Below are 7,904 nucleotides of genomic sequence, written 5' to 3'. Positions count from 1 at the left end.
ATGAACCTTCTGGGCTCATCACAGAAAATTGTGACATTTTTAACATTCAGGGTCAGTTTCGCCGACTGCTTCACTTGGGCCACATGGCCACCCTGTCACCTGCACGTGCACATGGGTTAAGAATCAAGGAAGGGTGCCGTTACCAAAAGAAGGGAGACAAAGGATGTCAGAAACAACAGAAATCCATCCCACCTTTCTGTGCTGTTTACTCCTGCTGACAGTCATCCTCCAGGTAATTGTGAAGGTGGGCCATGTAAATGTGAGAGAGCTACTGCTTTAACATGGTGAGTAGAAGTCATGAAGTCAGAAAAAGCAGGGAGTTAAACCTCCTCTTACCAGTTGTGCTGGCTATCTCCCAACCGCCTTTCCAGACTCAACATTCTGCCCTTCTCTGCCTTCGCTGTGCCCCAGCAGGCTGCATCAGTGGGCATTTTTGCTCTCCAGCTTCCAGTTGGGTTTCTCAATGGCAGGGACAGGTAGGAGACTGAAGGAAAGGAAGAGAGTGCAGTCAGGGTATTTATTGCTCTTGGTACCTTTCTCCCAAGTCACTGGGACTTGGCTATATCCTTTACCAAAGGCCACAGCTCCTATCTGGTGGCCCTCTGCTACAACCATGGCTCCTTTCTCCAGGTTCCCATAACTGCTCCCTCCATTTGCCCCAGGGGCCTTGCAGTAGGAATATTCCTCTCCACTGCCATCCCCACAGTGTCCCACCATCCCTCGTTGGTTTTCCTTACCTGCTGATGCCATTGTAAGCTGTCCCTTTACTAGACTGTCCTCCCTTACCCCATCCGAGTGTGTCATCTGTTCCCTGCAGAGATATCTGAGTGATAACCCAGCTATGGGACCTCAGGCAAATAACTCAGCTTCCAGGAAATTTAGTTCTCACAACTGAGAATGAAGATAACTATACTTGCCTCTCATGGTCATCATGGGATAACATATGGAGCCTAACACCTTGCCTGATACACGGCAGGCACTCAGTCTAAAGACAACTATCTCCTTCACTAGTCTGTGAACTCCCAGGCCAGGGAAGTAATTTTACTCATCTTTGAGTCAACAGCAGCCAGTATGTGCTCAATAAATGTTATTTTATGGATTGTCAATCTATTGTTTGGCCCTTGTTCCTTCCCTTTGGTTCTGGAAGCTAGATAAGAAAAATATGGTAGCACTTGGCATTAAACTTCAACCAAACCCAGAAGCTTATAGTGCTGTTCTTTATGTTGTATCTTGTATTTTTTTATAGGTCACAAAAAGAAACTGATTTTATCATACATCATCTACGTGCTTTCTTTAGAAGAGTCCTGCTAAGGAGGAGTGCCATTTAAACATGTGATCCCAGGGGCGCCTGAGTGGCTCAGTGGGTTGAACGTCAGACTTCAGCTCAGGTCATGATCTCACGGTTTGTGAGTTCAAGGCCCACATGAGGCTAGCTGCTGTCAGTGCAGAGACCACTTTGGATCCTCTGTCCCCCTTTCTCTGCCTCTCCCCTCCTTGCACTCTCTCCAAACTAAATAAACATTTTAAAGAATAAATAAAAAACAAACATGTGATCCTGAATTCCTGGTTAGCTCAGCCAGTTGAGTGTCTGACTCTTGATTTCAGCTCAGGTCATGATCCCAGGGTCATGGGATCGAGCCCCACATCAGGCTCCACACTTAGTGGATTCCCTCTCTCTCCCTCTGCCCCTCTCCCCCCACTCCCTAACGTCAAAAAAATCAATCAATCAATCAATAAACAAAGAAACATGTGATCTTGCACCAATATTTGGACACTCAACTCTGTAACAGCACTCTGGACCCACTGGTCTCCCCAGGTTTAGGGGCTCCTAATGCTGCTTCAGCCTTTAAAACCTTTAAAACTCTTATGGTTTGGCTTCCTCCCTCTCTAACTTTTTTTTTCCTTCCCCTCCCCCATGGTCTTCTGTTAAGTTTCTCGGGACCCACACAATAGTGAAAACATAAGAGACTCTTAAAAACTGAGAACAATCTGAGGGTTGATGGGGGGTGGGAAGGAGGGGAGGGTTGGTGATGGGTACTGATGAGGGCACCTGCTGGGATGAGCACTGGGTGTTGTATGGAAACAAATGTGACAATAAATTTCATATTAAAAAAATAAATAAAATAAATAAAAATAAAAAATAAAAAATAAAAATAAATAAAACCTTTAAAACTGTTGAAAGCACAAGAACATGGAGAGCTCCACCCACCAGGACAGGCACGCTGGCTCAAACATGTCTCCAGTGCTATAGGATCAAACACCATGGAAGATGCTCACCTCACCTCCCAAAGGCTCTCTGCCCTCCATATGGCAGAGGAGGGTCTTCAAATTCAGGCTCTAACTTGCCTTCCAGATTCATTTCCTGTCTCCTTTCATGCAACCTCTGCTCCAGCAACACTGAGTCAGCACCGTTTCCCAAACACCCTGGGCTCTCTTATTCCCACATGGCTTTGCCCTCTGCCTGAATGTCTTCCTCCTTGTCCTTTCTCCAGTGAAGTGAGGCTTGTCCTTCAGCTGTACCTCTCCTGTGGAACCTTCCATGACCTCCCCATAACAGAATAAGTGCCTATCTCCCCTATGCACCAGATATACTACACGTTACATTTTAGTGCAATGAGTCTGTCTCCCCAGTAGATGCTCATAATCTCTAGCATTCATTAAGCATCTATTATGTGCCTGTGGCTCCATGAACATCTCATTTAATTCTCACACCAGCTCTTCATTAGGTCCTAAACTGTAAATGCCATGATTACAGAGACTACCTGAGTATGTGTTTTGGGTGCTGGTTTTGGGGAATGGTTTTGTTTGTTTGTTGGGTTTTTTCTTTTTTTTTTTTTTAGTTTATTTATTTATTTTTGGAGAGAGAGCAAGAGCAAAGGAAGTACAAAGGGGGGGGGAGAGAGAGAGAATCCCAAGTAGGCTCCACACTCTCAGCACAGAGCCTAACACAGGGCTCAAACCCATGAACTGTAAGATCATGACCTGAGCCGAAATCAAGAGTCAGATGCTTAACCGACTGAGCCACACAGGCACCCCTGTTGGTTTTTTTTCCCCTTTTTTGCTTTGTTTTTGTCCTTATTTTTCTTTTGCTTTGTGTATTTGGACAGTTTATTTTATGCATTTTTCCTTTCAGTCTTATACTTCTGATACATAGCACTGTCACATTTCAAGTGTTCAACAAATACTTACTGAATGAATGAAAGTTGGCTTTTTTTAAATTTTTTTAACTTATGGAGGCACTCAAAAGCAGAGACTGGAATGAGTTTACCCATGGCTCTCTCACTGTGCTCAGCCTGTGTCTGGTGGGCGAGGGCCACACCCCATTCATCTTTATTTTACCAATGGCAAGACTTTATGTGGCATCCAGTAAGTACAAAATAAAAGCTTAGAGAAGGAATAAATGAATGTTTGGGGAATGCATATCCCAAAGGATTATAACCTGATGACAGGCAACTGAAAAAAAGGTAGAGTCACAGCTAAATTCTACCACATGTCTGTAGAAATCAACTTTCTCATTTAAAGTATAAAAATGATGTTACTTGCCATAAGTAATGCTAGGAGGAAAGTCTATTTGCCCAACTTTCTAAGGTAAATGAAACTTTTAAAATAGCCCTGCTCTTATTTTGCATTACTTCTGGCATGCCTTCTTCCTGGAAGTCTCCATGTAAATCAAACATTTGTAGATCGAATTGATTTAAATATTGTAGGAACCCTTGATTTTTCAAGAAACACTACTGCATAGCCTTTGGGAAAATCAAGACTGCTCCAGTAAAATGATAATTTTATGCTTCAATAAAATGAAGTCATCTCCCAATTTGTATCACACAGGGGCCCAGCAGGTTATAAAACTCTGTTCAAATGGTTTAACTTAAGAGGTTTTAATAAAGGGATCTGTTACAGAGGTGTGGATAGAGTTAAGGGAGCCCTCAAGAGGTGAGGGCAGCAGGAAGCTGTTACTACCTCTGGGTCTTAGGGGCAAGAGGAAGAATGTGATTTTGCAGAGCCCAATGAGAGTTGAAATCAGGGCAGAGCAGCTGCCTGGCAGGAACTAAAATTGTGGAAGGGCTAAGCATATGATGCTAAAGCAAAAAGGGAGAGAGGAAGAAATCAATCTCTCTCTCTCTCTCTCTCTCTCTCTCTCTCTCTCTCTCTCATCCTTTGCCAGTAACTTTCATTGACCAAACCCAACCAGAAACCAGAGCACGAGGAAGCCCAGGTGAGATGGTCTGGATGGACTGGAGGGAAGAGAAGGGGAGGGATGCCGGGGAAAACCTGAATGGTTCCCCCCTTTTGCGTTTACTCAGCATCCATCTTGTACCTCATCCAGATGAAGAAACTCATCCCCAACATCCCAGAGGACCAAAGTCCCATAAGCTGCTGTCATGGTAAGGAGAGATCAATACAGTCACACTTTCACTTGGAACCTATATTGTAACATGCCCTTCACATGAGGCAGAAAGTCAAGCCCATAAAGAAGACCATAATCAATTAGAGAAGACATGCCTACCAACAACAATCCCAACGTCATCTTCTGGTCATGGGACAAAAATCAGCAATCCCTCCACCACCACTATTCTACGTTCTCCCTCAGCACTTCAGCTAGTTGAAGTTTGTTAGCCGATAGGATGAGCCAACTCTTCATTTCCTGAGGATCAGAGCCCTCAGTGGCCCTGTACTGACCATATTATCACGGTTTTTCATTAACCATTATTATTGTGGTGCTAAGAAGTGACCTGGTGAGCCTTCTGGGCTCTGGATATGGTCTCTCTTGCCTTCACTGGGTAGCAATAACCTATTTCCATTAATAATTAGGATCAGTCACTCCAATCAGTACAGTTACCTCCTGCCTACTTGTTGATTCAGTGGCAGGAGGAGCTTCAAAGGGCTAAGGACAGTTTTAGCTTCAACTTCAATGGAACCGTGTCTGTGCTTTCTGGTGGAAGCCAGAACATCTAAACCCATCAACCCAAGATTTCAGGGATGGGAAGCCAAAGCTCTCTAGGTGGCTTGTTAGGTATAATAGCCTAAAAATGAGATGGGGGCTACGTTCTCCTCCCCACTTCTGGACATGGTGGAAACACTGTATTTACTGCATTCTGTAAGACAGGAGCCCCAAGCTTTTAGAACATTATTCCCCAGCAGTCTTTAGAAGGTCATTCTACAGTTCTGTGAAGCTTCTGAGTGATGGGTCACATAGTCAAATCAGCTGACTTTGCCAGCAAGCACCCAGTGCTATACTTCTTTTATCATAAAATGAGTCCCTTGGTTATTGACAGGTAGAATACCAATCCAATCGCGGTCTTTCCAGACTACACACTGGCCGCTATGACACAAACCGTTAGCCATGTCTGTGGTCCTGAGTCTCACACGCATGAAAGAAGAATTTTCTTCCCAAGGTCTAGAAGTGTGCTTTCTCTGCCCTCATGCTCCCTATTGCCCTCACATAACCTTCAGGAGGCAGAATTGTTTCATACAAAGAGCACAAGCTTTGGAGTTAAAAGTCCTGGATTGAAATCCCTGCTCTGCCATGCATAAGCTGTGTGAGTCTAACTATGAGTCTGACTATTTATTCTTTGTGAATAAATAGGGATATGAAACCTTACACTGTTTGCGGGGGGGGGGAGGGGTTAAATAAACCAATGTAGATAAAAGTCAGACAACAACAGGTATTCAATAAATATCACTTCCTTCCTCCTGCCTTCAAGCTAAATTCCACATCTGAAGCATCAATTTAGGAAATGGTTTGTAACAAAAAGTGTACCTTAGGGAAATTTATAAGATATTCTCTGGGTTCAGCCATGCTGCCCTGATGAGGTTCATGCCATGGATTTATAAGAAAAATCTACAGCTCTGAGCTTTGGAATTCCTCTTGTTTCACTTTCACACATGGGCAGTTCAGCAGTCTTCCCGGGCTCCATATTTCTAAACCCGCCAGCTTTGTGCAAGCCAAAATCCCCTGTCTGGGCTTGAGTCCAGTTTTCTCAGTGGATGATTTCTTTAGGTAAGTCCTAATACTTACAAATCATCCTCTCTGGTCTAATTCAACTGTTGGCCCAAGTGCACACATAAGCACATGAGATCACAGGTGCTTGGAGGGGTGATGGGCAGAGGAGACAGTGTGTTCGTATGTGACCCAGGCCCCAAATGCCTCCTACATGGAGCTTCCATACTGTCGCAGTCACTGTTTGCAAGGAACAGAAATCGACCCCAACTCTTCTAAGCACAAAGATTTTACTGGAAGACTATCGGTTCATAAAGGCTGAAGAAACAGGCATGGAAAACTGAGGCAAGAACTGAGAGGGCCCCCAGAGGACCAGATAGCAAGGATCATAGCAAAGCTGCTACAGCAGGGGCCAGCCAGGGTCAGCATCCCTCCAATGAGGAAATGCCAACCTCCTTCCAGCACTTCTCCAGGAGAGTGTATGTGATTGGTGCAGCCCAAGTCACATCCTGCCCCTGACTGAACCACAGCAGGGAGAGAAGTCCCTCTGGATCCCGGATTTAGAAGTCGGCACAACCTCCCACCATACTTGAGGCATCCCCTGTCCCCCACATCAGGGCACTCACAGGTGGTACAAATTGGATGGTAAAAATATTTACATAAGACAAATTTTCAGCACCCACCCATTCACTTGTTGGTTTTAGGCAATTTCATTCTTATTTGTAGTGAGAATGGCACTATATATTCATAACATTTTTAAAGACAGGTGAAAAAGGAACATTTCATTTCATGGGACAGGACTGTGTACTATCACCACTGGTAGAAAAAACAATCTTATTCAAGATGGATCAGATAATGGAGGACAAAAAAGAAGATCCCTTTTGAATGTTGTTCCAAATGGAGCTCCTTCCTCTTCCCTGGGCAGGCCTTGGCAATTAGAAATAAGTCCCTTCCACAACACAGGCAATGTCCCCAGGGAAGAGGAAATGCAGAGTTTGTCCTGTTCATGGCCCTAAAATGAGTGAAAGTGAGGACTCACTCAGAACAGTGAGACAGTCCTCAGACCCTCACCCAACCGTTGGTGTATTCTTTCACCTAATGTAGAATCTGTCTTGATATTGAAGTTGTGAGTTCAAACCCCATGTTGAGCATAATAGAGCTTACTTAAAAAGAAGGAAGGGGGGTTCCTGGGTGGCTCAGTCAGTTGAGCATCTGACTTCAACTCAGGTCATGATCTCACAGTTCATGGGTTCAAGGTCGCATCAGGCTCTGTGCTGACAGCTAGAAGCCTGGAGCCTGCTTCAGATTCTGTGTCTCCCTCTCTCTGCCCTCCCCCGCTTGCATTCCATCTCTCTCAAAGAAAAAAGAAAAAAAATTTTAAAAATTTAAAAAGAAGGAAAGAAGGGAGGGAGAAAGAAAGAGAGAGAGAAAGAAAGAAGGAAGGAAGGAAGGAAGGAAGGAAGGAAGGAAGGAAGGAAGGAAGGAAGGAAGAAGAATCTGGAAAGCCTTCCTTCTTCCTTGGTGCTGTCCTTTCTTCATCCCTGATCAATCACCAAGTCCTGGGTGTTTGCCTCCTACAGGAGTCTCAAGTTCATCTCCTCCTCACCGCCCCAGGTACTACCCTCCTGGCTCTGATGCTCATCAGCTGCTGCCTGCAAACAGTGACATCCTCCTGACTCCTGTCCGTTCTGTGTGCTTCTTCCGTCCTTCCCTCTGCCCTCCCCCACCAAGAGATATCTATTACAGCACAGCCTACCTGCGTCATTCCCTGTTTACAGCTCTCTGAGGCTCCTACTGCTTCAGATAAAGCCCAAGCTTTCTACCAGACCTCACAGCACCCTCTGCAATCTGCCTCCACCCCCTCCATCCCAGCCTTTCTCACTATCTGCTCACACTCTGTCCTTCGAGGCACCCCAGGCTCTTCCGCCCCTTTTGTCACTGTTCCTGCCGTCTCCTCTACCTG

The sequence above is a fragment of the Lynx rufus genome, unplaced genomic scaffold (genome assembly GCF_022079265.1).
Source record: "Lynx rufus isolate CCGP_SWC_20201006 ecotype Redwood Valley unplaced genomic scaffold, mLynRuf1.p SCAF_12, whole genome shotgun sequence".
In the NCBI taxonomy this organism is placed as follows: domain Eukaryota; kingdom Metazoa; phylum Chordata; class Mammalia; order Carnivora; family Felidae; genus Lynx; species Lynx rufus.
Note: the sequence above shows the minus strand (reverse complement) of the source record.